This window comes from Mesocricetus auratus, unplaced genomic scaffold, assembly GCF_017639785.1.
Source record: "Mesocricetus auratus isolate SY011 unplaced genomic scaffold, BCM_Maur_2.0 Super-Scaffold_100025, whole genome shotgun sequence".
In the NCBI taxonomy this organism is placed as follows: domain Eukaryota; kingdom Metazoa; phylum Chordata; class Mammalia; order Rodentia; family Cricetidae; genus Mesocricetus; species Mesocricetus auratus.
In genome coordinates this window covers 15974423-15989882 of record NW_024429206.1, presented here as the reverse complement: position 1 = coordinate 15989882, position 15460 = coordinate 15974423, and the positions used below count along the sequence as shown (strand labels likewise).

Here is a 15460-nt window from a genome sequence, read left to right as displayed (position 1 = left end):
TTGCAAAGGACAGAGAGTTTGCTGGACACCCTGGAAATGGAATTACAGATGGTTTTGAGCCACCATGTGGGTGATGAGAATTGAACCCGGGTCCTCTGGGAGAGCATCCAGTGCCCTTAACCACCGAGCCATCTCTCCAGCCCCAACTTTGTAGTGTATTTCTGAGACAGGGTCTCATGGATTCAAGTCTCCAAGCTGGGCTTGGACCTTGCTATTTGGACAAGGATGACCTTGAACTCCTGATCCTCCTGCCTCCACTTCCTGAGTCTCAGGATTGCAAGTGTGTACCATCATGCTTGGCATATGCAGCGCCTCTCCTGAAACCCAGGTTTGCAGCGTGTTAAGCAAGTGCTCTAACCACTGAACCACAGCTGCAGCCCCTGCCTCTGGTGGTTATGGGGCATTATTAGCAGACTGGATACAATGCAGAATATCCTTGAGCCACTTCTGGAATTCAGGCTCTTCAGCAGTTGCTTGAAGCTAGCTGCCTTCCCATCTGCTGTCCTTAGATCCCCAAGGCTGTTCCTCCTCCCACCCCCAAGAGCCCAGTAGCTAACAGGGTGCAGTGTTATGAGGGAAGTAGCTGTCGGGGTGCCAGTGTGCAGAGATGAGTGTGCTGGCTTCTTGCTGCCAGCATGTCTCTCTAGGGCCCACATGGGAGCACCCGTTAGGAATTTGTGGCTGGGGGACTTGGGCAGGGCAGATTCATTTCTCAGGCCTGGGCCTACTGCTAGGTCACAGGGAATTAGCATTCGACTCAGCCAGGACTTTGTGGAGAGTGAGTGTCTGTCCTTCCCTGTGGCTCAGGAGGACAGGGCTCCACAGTTTAGAGCAGGACACTGTGGAAAGAAGCCACCAGTGCTGGCGAGGGAGGGCAGTGCCCTCCTCTGGCCTCAGTGGTTTTACCTTACAGAGAATTATGGGGTGAAGCTGCTCCAAGGATCCTGGCAGGGAACCCTGGTCTTCACTTGACCCTCTCCCTGACAGCGTACCTGACCCTCCCTCCAGTGCCTGAGGTTGGCAAAAGCGGGGGGGGGGAGTAGGAAGACACCCCAACTCTTCCTCCCTAAGAGAAAAATCTGAACAGATGAAATTAGGGGGTGTTCCTAGATGACTCCAGGGCACCAGTAGGAAAGCTGGAGACAGATGGAGGGCTAGCCTCGTCTCTTCCCTCCCCCAGGCAGGTCCAGCTGGCCTTCTGCAGGTCTGGTTTCTGGGCTTTTTCACCGTCAGCCGGGCAGACACAGAGTGGGCGAAACAAGATGGGCGTGTGCCCGACCTATGACTCCTGTTCCAAAGGGCACCCGCCCACTGGTACACTTCCTTTTTTTCCACTCTTAGACTCGGTTCCCCCTCCACCATCTGCCCCCCTCCCCAAGCCCCAGACCCTATTCAAAGCTCAGGGGTGGAGAGGGAACCTGCTGCATGGGTGCAGGAACCCCAGCACCCCTGAGGAAGAGGCCCCTGCCCTGGCAACCGCACTCCAGCCACAGCCATTCCCCTGCTCCCTAGAGGCTCTCTTGTTGGCAGAACCGAATCTGCTGAGACTTCACTCCAAAAAAGGAAAGTTAAATTGAAAAAAAAAAATCAAACTCTCCAACGCGTCTAGGGAAAGCAGAAGAGGAGGGAGGAGGCGGCTGCAGGGCTGGGCTCCCTTGCCTGGCTGCTGCTAAGATCTAAGGCTGAGAGGGCCCACTGTGAGGTGTGTCAGTGAGCCCCTGCAGCTAGTGGGCAAGTGGTAGTGGTCCTGGTTATGTGTCTAAGGGTGGACCGCTGGCTCAGAGCGCAGCCTATGCACGCGTCCTGGAAAATTCGCTATGGGTGTTGACTCTAGGACGTTATGGAGCCCCGGTAACAGGGCACCGCAGCGAGACCCGTATGCGTGGGCCTCTCCAGGATCTCATATACGAGTCACTGAACCTGTTAGCCACTGGCTGTGGCCCGCGGAGCGTTCCCCAAGGGTTGATCTCCCTGGCGAGGCCCAGCTTGTCGCTGAGCATCTGCACACATCTCTGAGGGCTCCGTGGGTGGCCCTCCCCGGGGCGTCATCTCCGCATCCCCTGGACACTCCTGAGTTATAATTTAATAGCTGAAACGCGATTCCCGTGAAGTCTCTGGGGTTCGCGGAGCAGGAGGGGGCGGGGAGCGCTTGCTCCGCCTTCCTCCGGCCAGAAACGCTGCTCGCCGGGTGCGTGCACGGTGGTGGGGTGCGCAGGCCTGGAAGGCGTGCACGCGGGCCCTTTAAGCGGCTGGGGCGGGCCTCCACGAGTCCCCGCCCTTTGCCCCGCCCCCTCGCCGCCAGGAGCGGAGCCGCGGGCAGCGCAGGCCGGGCCGCATCCCCCGTCCCCGCGCCAGCCGCCCGCGCCCGCCATGCGCGCCCCGCAGCGGCTCGCGCGCCCGGGCCCCGCGTCGTAGCGCGGCGGGCGGAGACCGCAGGCTCCCAGCCCGGGCCCGCCGCGTCCTCGAGCCCGATCGGCGCTGCCGCCCGGCGCCAGCGCCCGGTGCCGCCGCCGGCGAGGTGAGTCGGGCCGAGTGCGCGGAGGGCGGCGGGGAGCGGGTGGCTTCCGGGCCGGGGCGGCGCACGCGGCGGAGTTGGCGCCCTCGAGGGGACAGGCGGCGCGTCGGGGCGCGCGCGGGGGCGCGGGAACTTCGGGAACTCCGGGGACCTTGCAGGGCGGTGCAGGCCGCGACCCGGACACCCGGGACCCTGCGGGATGGAGCAGGCCGGGACTCGGGGACCCTGCCGAATGGAGCAGGCCGAGAACCGGGGACCCTGCGGGATGGAACAGGCCAAGAACCGGGGACCCTTCAGGCGGTACAGACCGGGACCCGGGTACCTCCGGGGTGGCGCAGCCTGAGGACCTGGGGAATCCGGTGGGGGGGGCACAGCCTGAGGACTGGGGAACCCTACAGGGAGGTGCAGGCCGGGACCCTCTGGGATGAAGCAGGCCGGCACCCCGGGACTCTTCTGGGGTGGTACAAGCCAGGACCTGGGGATCTTCTGAGATGGTACAGGCGAAGATCCGGAGACCCTGCAGGGAGGTGCAGGCCAGGACCTGGGGACCTTCCCGGGTGGTTCAGGTCAGGACCCGGGAACTCTGCGGGCGATTTAGGCCAGGACCCCTGTGCCCTCCGGTATGCTGAAGGCCAGGCCCCAGGGACCCTGCACGGTGGCGCAGCCTGAGGATTGATGGACCTTTTGGTATGGAGCAGGCCAGGACCCGTGGACCCTCTCGTTGTGGCGCAGCCTGTGGACCCGGATTCTCAGGGGTGGATGGCGCAGCCCGAAGACTTGGGGCTGCTCCCGGGCAGCATGCCTCGGGGACTCTGGGGTGACGCAGGCCAGGATCTGGGACCCTCGGGGGTGGCGCATCCTGGGCAGCCGAGGATCCTGTGGGCGGCCGCGCCCCCCCCTCCGGTGACGCGGCGCCGCCTCCTGTTCCCTCCCCTTGGCGGTGCGGATACTTCGGATGCCACTAGTTTGGGAAGTTGCAGATCCGAGCCTAGCGGGGCAGCCCGGAGCCCCAGCGCCCCCGGACGCGCGTGGGAAGCGGCTTCCCCTCCTCCCCTCCCGACCTTGCGGGAGGAGAGCGGGGCGGGCGTCCAGACAGGCGGCCCCCGGGGCCCCAGGAACTGGGGGCGCTAAGCAGCGGCGGCTGCATAATCTTTACATTGTAGCTTTATTCGGGCAGCCAGGTCCACCCGCCCGCGTGCGCGCGCCCTCCCTGAGAGTCTGGTGCAGGCAGCGGGGGCGGATCCGTTCGGTCTCAGCCTCCTCCCTTCCTCCCCTTCTCCTCCCCCCTGTTGGTGAGAACTGGTTTTATTACGATTACGATTTTTTTTTCCCTCTTTGCAGATTTGGTGGAGGGATGTGTGAGGGGGGAGGTAGGAGTGGGGAGTCAGAGGATCCCTGGGGGCTCTGTGGGCAGTTTTAGGGTGGCCTTGACTTTGCCCTTTTGAATCCAGCTCTGGGCCCTGCGGCTGCTTTGATGAAAGGGCTCAGAGGCCAGGCGCGCGTGTAGGGTGGCATCTCAGGCCACTGCTGGGGACTTCGTGGGTGGCCTCTTTTTTTTTTTTTAATTGTTGAGGAGGGGGCAGAATAGTCAGGGAGGCCGAGGCGAGCCTGAAGTGGCTTGAGGCCTTAGCGTTCTTGCTGATTCTGCAGCTCAGTTTCTGGGTTCGAATCTTGGCGTGCCTGACTGTCATGGGGGGCAGATGACTTCACCTGTCTGTGCTTTCCGTCTTCTCTTCGGCAGAATGAGGGTGAAAACAGTTCCTAGGTCTGGGGTGCTTCCGTGAACCGAGTCTGTGTAGAGAGAGGGTCCTTGGATAGGTTACTATGACTACTGTATTTCCGGATTCTCATCCTTACTCTAGTCGGATTGGTGAAACCCATGGGGAGTGTCTGCCCCACCTTTGGGAGCTGGGGACGGGGGGGGGGGGGGCGGGACGGTGTGTCTGAACGAGGAGGTCCCCGGATGGAGAAGGGCCAGGCCTCAGCCCATTGAACACAGTTGACAGCTATGTGAGCTGCAGATCGGTGGAGGGGGGGTAGTGAGGGCATTTTGGGTACTGCCTAGCTTCCCTGCATTCCTGCCATGTCCCTGCTTGGAAATTGACCGCTGTTGCCTTGGGGAGACTGGGGAGCCTGCGGTGTTCAGGTCCAGACGTGGGGGTGGCAGTGTGTGTCCAGACCAGGCCTCTTCCCACGGAGCTATTTACGCTTGCCCAGGAATCAATACTATTGATAAACCCATGTCCGTGGTAATGTGGCTGTCAGGCCCCGGTGAGGGATGGAGACCCCGCCTGGGGCTGTGCCCCTCCCCCACTTAGTGAGGGCTCCTGGCTTAATCCCTTCTTTTCTCCCCATGAATACTCCTGCCTCCTGGTAAAGGTTTCCTAGCTCCGCAAACAGGAACTGAGCTGCGACACTACTGGGTCTGGGATTGTTCTGGGCCAGCAGGTGCTTGCACTGCACATCCCCTTCTCCACAGGGACCCTGGAGTCCTGGCTGGAAATGAACTGGTTGTTTCTAGCTGGGTCCCACCCAACACTGCTGGTGGGGAGCCTGGTGCTAACCTCCGAGAAGGGGCGGCACCCTCTCACCACCCAGTTTAACCAGCTGGTTCATCCCACGTGCTATATCATCTATCACCAGGGGCTGGAACTGGATTTCTTTCTTCTCTTCCCCTGTGTGTTTTTCCCTGCTCTGTTTTCTGTTCGTGTCTCCAATACCATATAGCAGCCTCCCCAGGTGATACCTTGGGGACAGTTCGATTCAAGGTGTCAGCTTGCTTAAGGTGCCCAGAGGATAGGGTGTGTGTGTATGTGTGTGTCTGTGTGTCTGTGTGTCTGTGTGTGTCTGTGTGTGTGTGTCTGTGAGCTGAGGCAGCTGTCTGGGGAGGGCAGGGCTACACAAAGCCAGGCCGTCTCGAGGGTGGTTCAGAAAACCCACCTCCCTGGAGAGGAAAAGAAGCTTGGGAAGGGTCAGGTGAGTCTCCCAGGAGGAGGCTGACCGGAAATCCACTTTACAGTGTGCCAGGTGAATTCCGTTTTCTGAGCTGGCAGATCTGCACTGCGGTAGCAAAAGGGTGATATCCAGCAAGCGCTTACTGTGTGTGCTGTCATCCAGCAAGCGCTTACTGTGTGCATGCCAGCATCAGAAAGCACTCAACTGTGCGTGCCAGCATTTAGAATGTGTCTTTGTGTGTGCACTAGGCACGGATCTTGCCGAATCTTCCGAGGTGTGCTGTGGGGATGTGACTGTCCTATTTTATAGGATGGTGTCACAGATGCCCAGAGAGGTTTGGTGACTGACCTTGGAAGCTGGGGCTAACACCTGGGTTGTTCATGGGTCACACAGCACACAGCCTTGGCCTTGCCTGACTGCAGGGAGGATGGGAGCAGGAACCGACCTTTTTCATAAAGTGTGGCACCTGCCACTTTGCAGGGCTGAGGGAGGAGGGCAGCCTGGAGACTGGGGACTCATTCTCCCAGGGTTCGGAGAGGGGGGCGGTGCCAGCGGCAGGCTGGCATTTCTTTGAAGTCTCATTTTATCTCAAACATTCATGCAAATTTTTGGCATCTGCCTTGGCGACAGTGCTGTGTTTATTTTGAAATGAAAACAGGGGTTTGAATTATTTAGCATGGTGTCTAACAGGGCAGAAAGCTGCAAGCCAGGAGCCCTGTAGCCTGGGGTGCTCAGCTCGGTGTCTCCCCGGGCAATCTGCTTGGGGACATCCCTGTGCTTGTAGAGGTCCTGCTCATGAGAGCCACAGGTCAGAGGGTGCAGTTGGCCCAAGGTCACAGGGGAACTGTGTGCCAATGGTGCTGGTGAGTGAAGTCACCTCCACCCCTATGGTAGAGCATGGTGCAGGCACTCCCGACTGCCCTGTCCTTGGGCCCTTGGCTGGTCATGACCTTCTGGTGCATAGATGGCCTGAAGGATCATGGAAACATGACAGGGGACAGGCAGCCTGATCCGTAAAACTCGCAGATAGTCTTTTCTGGCTCCCCAGTGGTGTGCCCAGACTGGTGCCTATAGGACTTGTAGGTCTCATCTGTCAAGTTGGAACCCTGCCCTCCACCAGCGGGAACTAGCGGGCGGGGATTGCAGAGGCTGAGGTTTGGTGCCCAGCACTGCAGCATTGTCACCCAACCTTGGTTTGTTCATCTGTAAGATGGGGCTACCACCGTGTCCGTTACTGCTGCCACCACTGCCACTTGGGTGCTTACCCTCAGGAGGGTCACACGTGACCATACGTGGCTCGGATGTGCTGTCATTGGATGTAGCTTCCCAGTGGGAGAGCACAGACTTGATTTGTCATGGGGTCTCATGTCCTTTGTACTTGTTGTTTGGTTGGACGGGATGCATTTCTCCATCTTTTTTTCTTTCCTTGCAAATATTAACTTACTTATTTTTTTTTTTTTGTAGTACTGGGGTTGAACCCATGACCTCCTCTGTACTAGGCAAGTCTGGAATCTTCCCTCCCTGAGGGGCTGCTGGGTAGGTTCCTCCAGTGTCTGTTTGACTGGCTTGGTGTCTTCCCTTGACCCCAGGAGACTCAGGGCTCCTCCCTCTCCCTGCTTGGTGACTCAGCTCTGGGAGCTCAGCTGCTTCTCTCTGCTCTGGGAACTGAGGTTTTCCCCCCACCTGTAATCAACCTGCTTGGGGATCAATAGTGGCTTGGAGGATGGGAGAGGGCTGTGGAGATGAAGGTGGGGATGGTGCCTTCTGGTATTTATGGGAGCTTGCCCTCCCTCCGTCACCCTGACAGTTGGGTTGCCTTCGGGGTGTTTTGGAAAGACCATTCCATGACTTCCCGTGTGTTGCACTGTTCAGTCTCCCATTGTGCCCAGAGCACCCAGCTGCTGAGCAGGTGGCTTATTTAATTTTAGTTCACCTAAATAGCTTTGGTGGCTGTCTGGTTGTGCACAGTGGTCACTGGGGTGGAGCTGGCTGTAGGAGCGAGGCTGGCACCTCCCCGTTAGCAGGCTTTCCGTGCTCCACGCTGTCCTGGAGGGCTGCCTGTCTTACGCGTGGCTTGATGTTCCCCTGGTTCTCAGCCTGCTGTGGTCTTGGTACCCGAATCATGGCCTCCTTTTCCCACCAATCTCTGGTGTTGGGAAGTTAGTAGTGGTTGGGAACCAGAGCGGTGGTTCTCAGCCTTCCTAAAGCGGCGACCCTTTAATATAGCTTGTCGTGGTGTGGTGACCCTCCCCCAACCGTAAAATTATTTTCGTTGCTACTTCACAACTGTAATTTTGCTACTGTTATGAATCGTAATACAAAAGATCTGTGTTTTCGGGTGGTCTTCAACACCTGTGAAAGGGTCATGTGACCCCCCCAAAGGGTCACAGCCCACAGGTTGAGAATCTCTGTTCTACGGTGTCTTTAGTTTATAGTCCTCAAGGATTGAACCCAGGTCCTTGTCCATTCTAGGTAAGTTCTCTGTCAACTGTGCCATGTCCTACTTACTTTTCACCTTTTTATTTATGAAACAGGCTCTCACAAAGTTTCCCAGGCTGGTCTTGAACTTGAATTTCCTCCTGCCTCGGCCTCCAGGTTAGCTGAGAAGACAGACTGTGCTGAACTTGATCATTAATGATAAGAGAAGCCAGAAGCCGGTGGCACAGGGAGCCCAGGCCTGTGGGAAGTGTGGCTGGAGAGCCTGGAATTCTTCCTAGAGCAGGTGTAGTGGCTGTGTGCAGCCTCGGGCCTCGCTGTGAGTCCGGCAGCTCTGCCAAGCCAAGGTCCTAACACCTTCCTGCCTCCCTTTTTCCAGGCTTAGCAGGCAGCTGGAGTGAACCATGCGTGGGTGGCTCTGCCTTTATGCGCTGGTGGCACGCGGTGACACAAGCACAGTGGTCTCACTGACCCAGCTGGGACCCTCGTATGCTTGTCTTCTGGGGAGGACCTGCCTCCTATAAGGGAAACTTACTTTCTTTGGTATGAAATAATGTGCCATGGATTCTTTTTTCTTCTTTCCCTTCTTTTGTTTTTTTTTTTTTTGGGGGGCCTGGGGGGACAGGGCCTGTCTTAGTTGGTGTTCTGTTGCCGTGAATGTGATGCCGTGACCAAGACAGCTCTCATGAAGGGAAGTGGTTAATCGGGGCTCGCTTGCAGTTTCCAAAGTATAGTTCACAGTCATCGTGGTGGGAGGCAGGCAGGAATGGGACTGGAGCCGCGGATGAGAGCTTTACATCATGATCTTCAGGCAGCAGGCAGAGAGAGGAGAGGGAGGGAGAGAGGAGCTGCATACAAAAGAGAAACAGAGACAGACAGACACACAGAGACGGACAGGGCCTGGTGTGGGCTTCTGAAATTTCAAAGCTGACTCTCAGGGGCACATTTCTAAGGCCACACCTTCACATACATTCACGTTAACTGGGGATGAAGCATCAAGCCTGTGGGCCTGTGGGTGCCCTTATTCAAACCGCCACAGTATCTCACTCACTCTGTGGCCCATACTGTCCTGGAACTCTCAGCAATCCTCCTGTCTCAGCCTTCTGAGTGCCAGGACGACAGGCATGTGTCACCACAGCTGGCTGCCACATGTTTGCACACAGCTTTTGCTCACTTAGTTTGGTGACTGATGTTACCTTATGTATATTTGTCAAGAAAAAGGTACCCAGCTACAAGAAGTTACGCCTTCTAAACTGCTGAAGGCTCCTGTTGGAAGAGTGATGGCAGCGGGGTGGGGTGGGGTGGGGAGGGGTGAGGTGGGGGGTTTGGGGGCGTGGCTGCTTTCCATTCCTGAGGCAGTCACACTGGGTTGTGCAGGCAGGCCGAGCATGAGCTATTTTCCAGTGTGTCCCTGGTGTCACATCGTATATATGACCCCAATTGCACACTGATTGTCATGTCCTGGCCCATACTGGTCTGTGTTCCGCAATACTTAGTAAGTCTGGAATACTTAGTACAAGGGTGCCACCCCACTGCTTGGTGCTCTGGGTGCCTGGGCTGGTGTGACGACTGCACGCTGCTCCCTCCCCCTCAAGACAGCTCTGGATGTCCTGGAACTCACTGTGTAGACCAGGCTGGCCTTGAACTCAGAGATCTGCCTGCCTCTACCTCCTGAGCTTTGGGAGTAGAAGGCACGCACCACTGTGCCTGGCTTGTATTTTGTCTGTCTGTCTGTCTGTCTGTCTGTCTGTCTGTCTGTCTGTCTTTTTCTTATGATTCTATGAAATGCAGCTTTTGGGGTTCATAAATATTCATTGGACTCCAGCTCTGAAAGTCTGAGTTGGGGAGTTCCTAAGACAAGGCTCTCACGCGCTTTCTCCTCTTTGTAGCCTATTCAGGTTTTTGCATTTGAGGACAGGGACCCGGACAGGGCCGCTGGATGCCACGTGGAGCGTTCCCAAGGCTCCTGCTTGGGTCCCAGCCCAGTCTGGCTTGGACTGGTGGGTGTACTGGATTGTTGTATTCAGTGGGAGACTGAGGAGGTCGCTGACTTTGTGCAGGATCCGTTTGTCTCCTCAATCCTGACTGAAATACTTAAATCCTTGTGTGGAGTGCTGGGCAGTTTCTGGGTGACTTGATGGTGTTTTCAGAAGGCTCACCAGTTTTTAACCTGTCCTGTTTCCTCTTGGGAGCCCACAGGCAGGCAGCTCTGCAAGCCTGTGTTAGCATAGATCTGTGTTTGGGTTTTTCATCCATATCACTCTAGGTCCAGATTCCTTTGTCTTGGCTTCTAGCATTGATTTTTATCTTATCGTGGGGATTCCTAAGAATTGCCTTAGTGCTAAGGTTTAGGAGGAAGGTGCTGTGTGGGGTGTCTTTATGAAAACATGACCCCCCCCAGTGGGGTGGGGGTGAGGGTGCTTTTCCCACTACGTTCCCTGGGAGGAATTGAGGCTGGCTGGGGCGTGGCTTAGCAAGTTAAACTCTGAGCAAGCACCTTTTGGCCTCTATCTACCTTGGGGGATTGACGAGTGACTTTTAGTGGTTCCTGGAGCCTGAGGAAGAATGTGCTCTGGGGTGGGATGTCACCGTTGGTGCCCAGGGACTCTGGGGTCCTGCTCCAGATGCTTTCAGATGCCTGTTTCTTCTGAGCCACCTATGCAGCCCTGGACTGGGAATGGGGGGGTTGAGAGCCCCGGGGGTGACAGCTGGAATTAGGGCTGGGCCTGGCGTGGAACTGTCTGTGCGGGGAATGCAGGTGCTCTGGGCTCAGTCTTTCCTGGTTTGGGTGGGCTCCAGGGTTAATCTCTCTTGGGAAGGTAGCCCTGGGGTCAGTCTCCACCGGCCTGAGAGGCCTGCAGGGTTAATTGCTCCTTGGCAGGTGGCCCCCGGGGTTAGTCTTTAGTGTGCAGGTGGCCTTAGGGTCAGCCTGTGTCCCCCCCATCCCCCACCCCTCAGGCTAGTTGTCCTGGGGCTGGTAGCTGGGCTCCCCCTCTGTCTTTGGGTGCACTTGGTTTTCTGTGACTTGTGTGTGCTTTGGACCCTTGAGTCTGGCCAGATCGATGTGGGGGTGCGAACTTACAGCAGAGTGGGAACCTTGCAGGGTGTGAAGGGGCGAAAGGAGCCAGGGAGCACTCATCCCACAGAGCTGACCCAGCTGGGTTCCAGCCTCCCTGGATCTGAGTTGTCAAGATGAAGAGGGAGCGAGGGACCCTCTTCCTTTAGTCTGGGCTTCTGCTCTTAGTGTGGAACCTTCTCCAGGCCTTTTCCTTAACCCTGAAGCCTGCTGTGGCCTCCTAGTCCAGAGCCTTTTTGTGGAAGAGGGGGACCATGAGGTGACCCCATAGGTACCCTCTACCTCCTGAATATCTGCCCCACTTAGAAGTCTAGTCTCATGCTCCCTGCCCTTGTGGGGACACCTGGCCTTCCAGTGCTGGGGGGTGGGGCCAGGTCTGGAGTTTTCTTTGTAGTCTGTGTGTGGAGGTCTTTTATTGGGGGCTTTAAGTCCTAAGTCTCCGGTCAGGCCTACAGATGTCTCAGGCCTGTCTGTCTTCATGCTAGCCTCGGCAGTGCCTACTGAGTCACTCTGAGACAATCCCGTGGTGTCTACGTGCTTGACACTGGACAGCTCATTGGGCTAATGAGGCCAGTCTGCTGTGGGAGAGTTAAGTTGGCCATGAGGTTGGAGGGGTGTTATTCTCGGAGACCCTCAGTTCCCAGAGGTTTGCTATAGACCAGCAGAGCCTCACTGTAAACACAGTGGCTCTGGGTGGCCCTACTGAGACTTGGGGGGGGGGTGCTGAGGCTTTGGCCTCAATCTGCCTGGCCCACCTTTGCTGGCTTCCAGTTCCCACCTGTTTTCTATTCATGGACTAGGCTCTGGCCTGGGGTGACCAGTGTCTCCCTCCTACTCAAGTTCTCCTTCAGAGAACCCTAGGATGTCACCTTCAGTGGCAACAGTCACCGTGGCCATCAGTATTTAGGGTGAAGTCATGCTGCAGTGGGGGTCCCCTAAATGCAGCACGGCGTCCTCATCAGCGGAGCTGACATGAAGACATGCATGTGGACAGGAGATGGGACAGAGGCAGAAGCAGGACGGCCGGAGACTGCAAGCTGCTGGGAACATGGGTTAAAGATGAGTTTTCATGGGATTCCCAGAGGGCCCCGTCCTGCTCTCGACAGAGAATCGGAAGTGCCTGGGGGCCGCTCCTCTCGGTAGTCACTCTGGGAAGAAGCTTCCTTCTCGGCAGTCGGCCCAGCCGTCCACGCGTGAAGACCTGTATTAAAGGGTCTCAGCATTAGGAAGGTTGAGAACCACCGCCCTAATCCCAGTGCTTGGGAGGTGGAGACAGGATACCTGGGACTTGCTGGCCAGCTAACCTGGTGTAATTGGAAAGCCCTATGCCACAGTGTGAGACCCTGCCTCAAAAAAAGCAAGATAGATAGGACCTGAACACCAGCCCTTGAGATGTCCTGTCCTCCCCAAGCAAGCGTACACATCCACCCGCACGCAAACAAAACCAAGTCAGCTGAGCCCAGTTGGCTCAGTGCAGAGCGAGGCCTCACAGTGGCTGGTAAGGCCTGCACAGCTGCTCGCCGCCCCTGCCCCTTGCTCCCTCAGCGGTTTCTCCTTATGTGTGCCTCCACCCCAGGGCCTTTGCACGTCTCTGCCTGTGGTGCTCCCCCGCCCCCGGGGGGTATCGTCAGCTTTGTGCCCACATTGTCCCATTTGTCAGTACGTTACACCCTCGCCTGGCTGAGCCCCCCTCCTTTAGTTCTTTGTGTTGTCCCCTAATGCATGACTTTGGCTGTCTCTTGCTGCTGTCTGCCATCCCGGTTACGTCCCAAGTTCTAGAATGAGACTACATAGTGGGTGCAGGATACCTCCCTCAGGACTGCCAGGGGTCTGAGGTTCCTATCTGTCCTCACGTCTGATGCCTTTGTCTGGATTTTAGTGCGCTCTTTCTCCAAGACTGTGACTACTATAGGTTGCTGTGTCAGCACGACCAGCCTCAGTGTCTGAATCTGTAAAATGGGTGACTACCTTTTTTGCAGGAAGGGTTTCGAGACAGTTTCTCTGTGTAGCCTTGGCTGTCCTGGAACTCACTCTGTAGACCAGGCTGGCCTTGAACTCAGAGATCCACCTGCCTCTGCTTCCCAAGTGCTTGGATTACAGGGGTGGACCCCCACCGCCTGGTGGGTGACTGCCTTTAACAGCATGGCAGTGTGTGTAGGTGGATGTTGTCCTTGTATCCACTGGCCTGTGCCGGCCTGGCTCTTGGGAACAGGAGTGCATACCGGTGTGACATCTGCGGGTATCCTATGCTAGAGGCCTCACTCTGCTCTGGTGTCAGAGCTGGTTGGGGATATCAGAACCAACCCTGCAGTGCGTGTCCTGAGCTGGTTCTTCTAAGCCTTGGTCACTAGGGTGCCCAGTTCCCCATTTTTTCAGATAGGGAAACTGAGGTACACAGTAGTACTACCATTGTGCCCCTTCCTGGGAGGCAGGTGGTCTGTGCAAGACCTAGTCTGTTGTTGGGTCCCTCCTTTTGACTGGCTAGGAACAGTTCCCTGGCCTCGTGTTCCTCTCTGGTCACACTGCAGCAGGGCCACCCTCCAAGTCTCCAGGGCTCTGACTGGTCTGCAGTGTGGGAGGCTGACCCTGCTCTCTCGGCTTCTCCTTGTCAGGTATAAATAGCAGCCACAGCACTGACAGGAAGCTGCAGCCCCCCTAGTGTGTCCCCCACTGTGTCCCCTGGCACCTGGGTTTTGTTCCTGTCCTTGTCACCGCTCTGTGGGAACATCAAGGCAGGGACCGCACTGCAGGTGTGCTCTGTGACCTTCAGGGTTACACTGCCTTCTCTGTGCTTTGATTCCCTTGACTGGCATCTGGGCCCCTTGAGTGCTGGGAAGAGTGCTCTGGGCGTTTGGGAGGCATTGAGATGCGTATGGCCAGGAGAGAGGAGCTGGCACGGGTGGGGGCATTGTTGATCTGGGGAAGGGGAGGCCGACCAGGCGGTGCTGTGGGAGGGGCCCTAGCACCAGAGGCCTGGTGGTCTCCTTTGCTGCGTTGTATCTCTTGCAGACCCTCTCTGACCCGTGGTCTTCTGGCCAGAAAGTGACAGTAAGGGCTTTGAAGCAAGAGACTTTGAGGGGCCCTGAGTCAGCCTCATTGTTGGGTGGCGGGTGTCATTCTGTGCCTGTCACAGGCCAGCGCTGTCTGTCCTCTGTTCCTTCATTACTGCCATAGGGGACCTAGTTCCTTCATGGTCCAAGGGCCAGGGTTGTCTGAGCATCTTTGGCTAACAACCTCTCCAGTCCTCATTCCTGCCAGCCACTTGGCCTCCTGGAAGCTTCCCCTGCATGCCCTGCTGTGCCCTGTGGAGTTCAGTCACCTGGCCTGGTGATGCCTGGAGGGCTCACAGAAGTTTAGAGGCTTGGTTGGCCCCAGTACCGTCCTTGTGGCCTCAGCTGTGCAGAGGGTGGGGAGGACACAATTTCCTGTGCCCCGGTGGGTCTCAGTGACTGGGCAAAAAACAAAACCCAACCTTCCAAAGCAGTTACCCAGGAACACTGACTGAGAGTTGCTTCTTGTCAGCTTAGAGCGAGGTCTCCCTGAGTCACATTGTCATAAAAGGCTCGACTGTGTTCCTGGGAATGGATCTACGTCATACTGGTGGCATATCTGGGCATGCCCGCTGTGCCCTGTGGGAATGGAGAGAGAGGCTGAGTTACCTGGACCCCCCAGATCAGATGTTGAGTTCAGGGTTTGGGGGAGTGTGTCCTTAAGTTCCCTTGAGGCTCTGAGGTGCTTATTTTGGAGCCTCTTTAGCAGAGTAAGTCCCCAGATGATGCGCTGTGTTGACAAATGGCGAAGGAGAGCGGAGGCTGCAGGAGGACCTGGGTGGGAGTCAGCTGGAGCCGGGGGTGGGGGGCTGGCGGGGTGATCTTGCCCATGTGTGCACCAGGGTCTTCATGGCAAAGGGGGGCTAAAGAATGTGGGGAGCAATGCCTTCCCCTTGCTCTGTTGTGGTTCTCGTCCCCAAACCGAGAGTGGAAATGTCGCTTGTTATAGCTGAAGAGGAAGCTCACACAGAGCCAGTGCTCACTTCGGGCTGGGGATGATGGTGGTCATTATGTCCTAGGATCTGGGGAGCCAGGATGTGGAGCGACGGGAGAGATGGGAGAGATCTGGGGAGACTGGGGGAGGCTGGGAGGCAGTGGGGTGGTCTATGGTCCCATGTTCTCTCTAAGCCAGTGTGTACCCAGCCCCAGTGGATGGCCAGGGAACGGTGTGTCCCTAGCTTATCTCATGACAGACTACAATTGGTTCTCCAGGATGTGCTCCCCCAGGTGCCCTGGGTTCTCTGCCTCAGGCAGTGCCCAGAGGCCAATTCCCCAGCTGCAGGGAAAGGCGGAAATTGGCCGGCTCCTGTCCCAAGGCCTCTGGGCCCATCGCCAGAAACTGGAGCAGCAATTAAATGAAATGAGATCCTTCAATGCAAGTGTCCCCCCCCCCCTAGGCAAGCTCTGGAGGCTGGGCTGACTGGGGGT

The 15460-nt window shown here is 57.1% G+C and overlaps 1 protein-coding gene across 20 annotated transcripts in view; it reads left to right on the top strand.

Moving 5' to 3' along the window:
- The first annotated feature begins 2443 nt into the window (after positions 1–2443).
- Ncor2 (nuclear receptor corepressor 2) overlaps positions 2444–15460 on the top strand; it is a 159201-nt gene continuing 146184 nt past the window's right edge. For 12 of the 20 annotated variants that reach the window (XM_040731477.1, XM_040731479.1, XM_040731485.1 and 9 more), the window contains exon 1: positions 2444–2518. The gene's annotated coding sequence lies outside the window, so the exon portion shown is untranslated. The remainder of the gene's footprint in view (positions 2519–15460) is intronic. The other 8 variants (XM_040731493.1, XM_040731491.1, XM_040731488.1 and 5 more) reach the window with 2 other exon arrangements.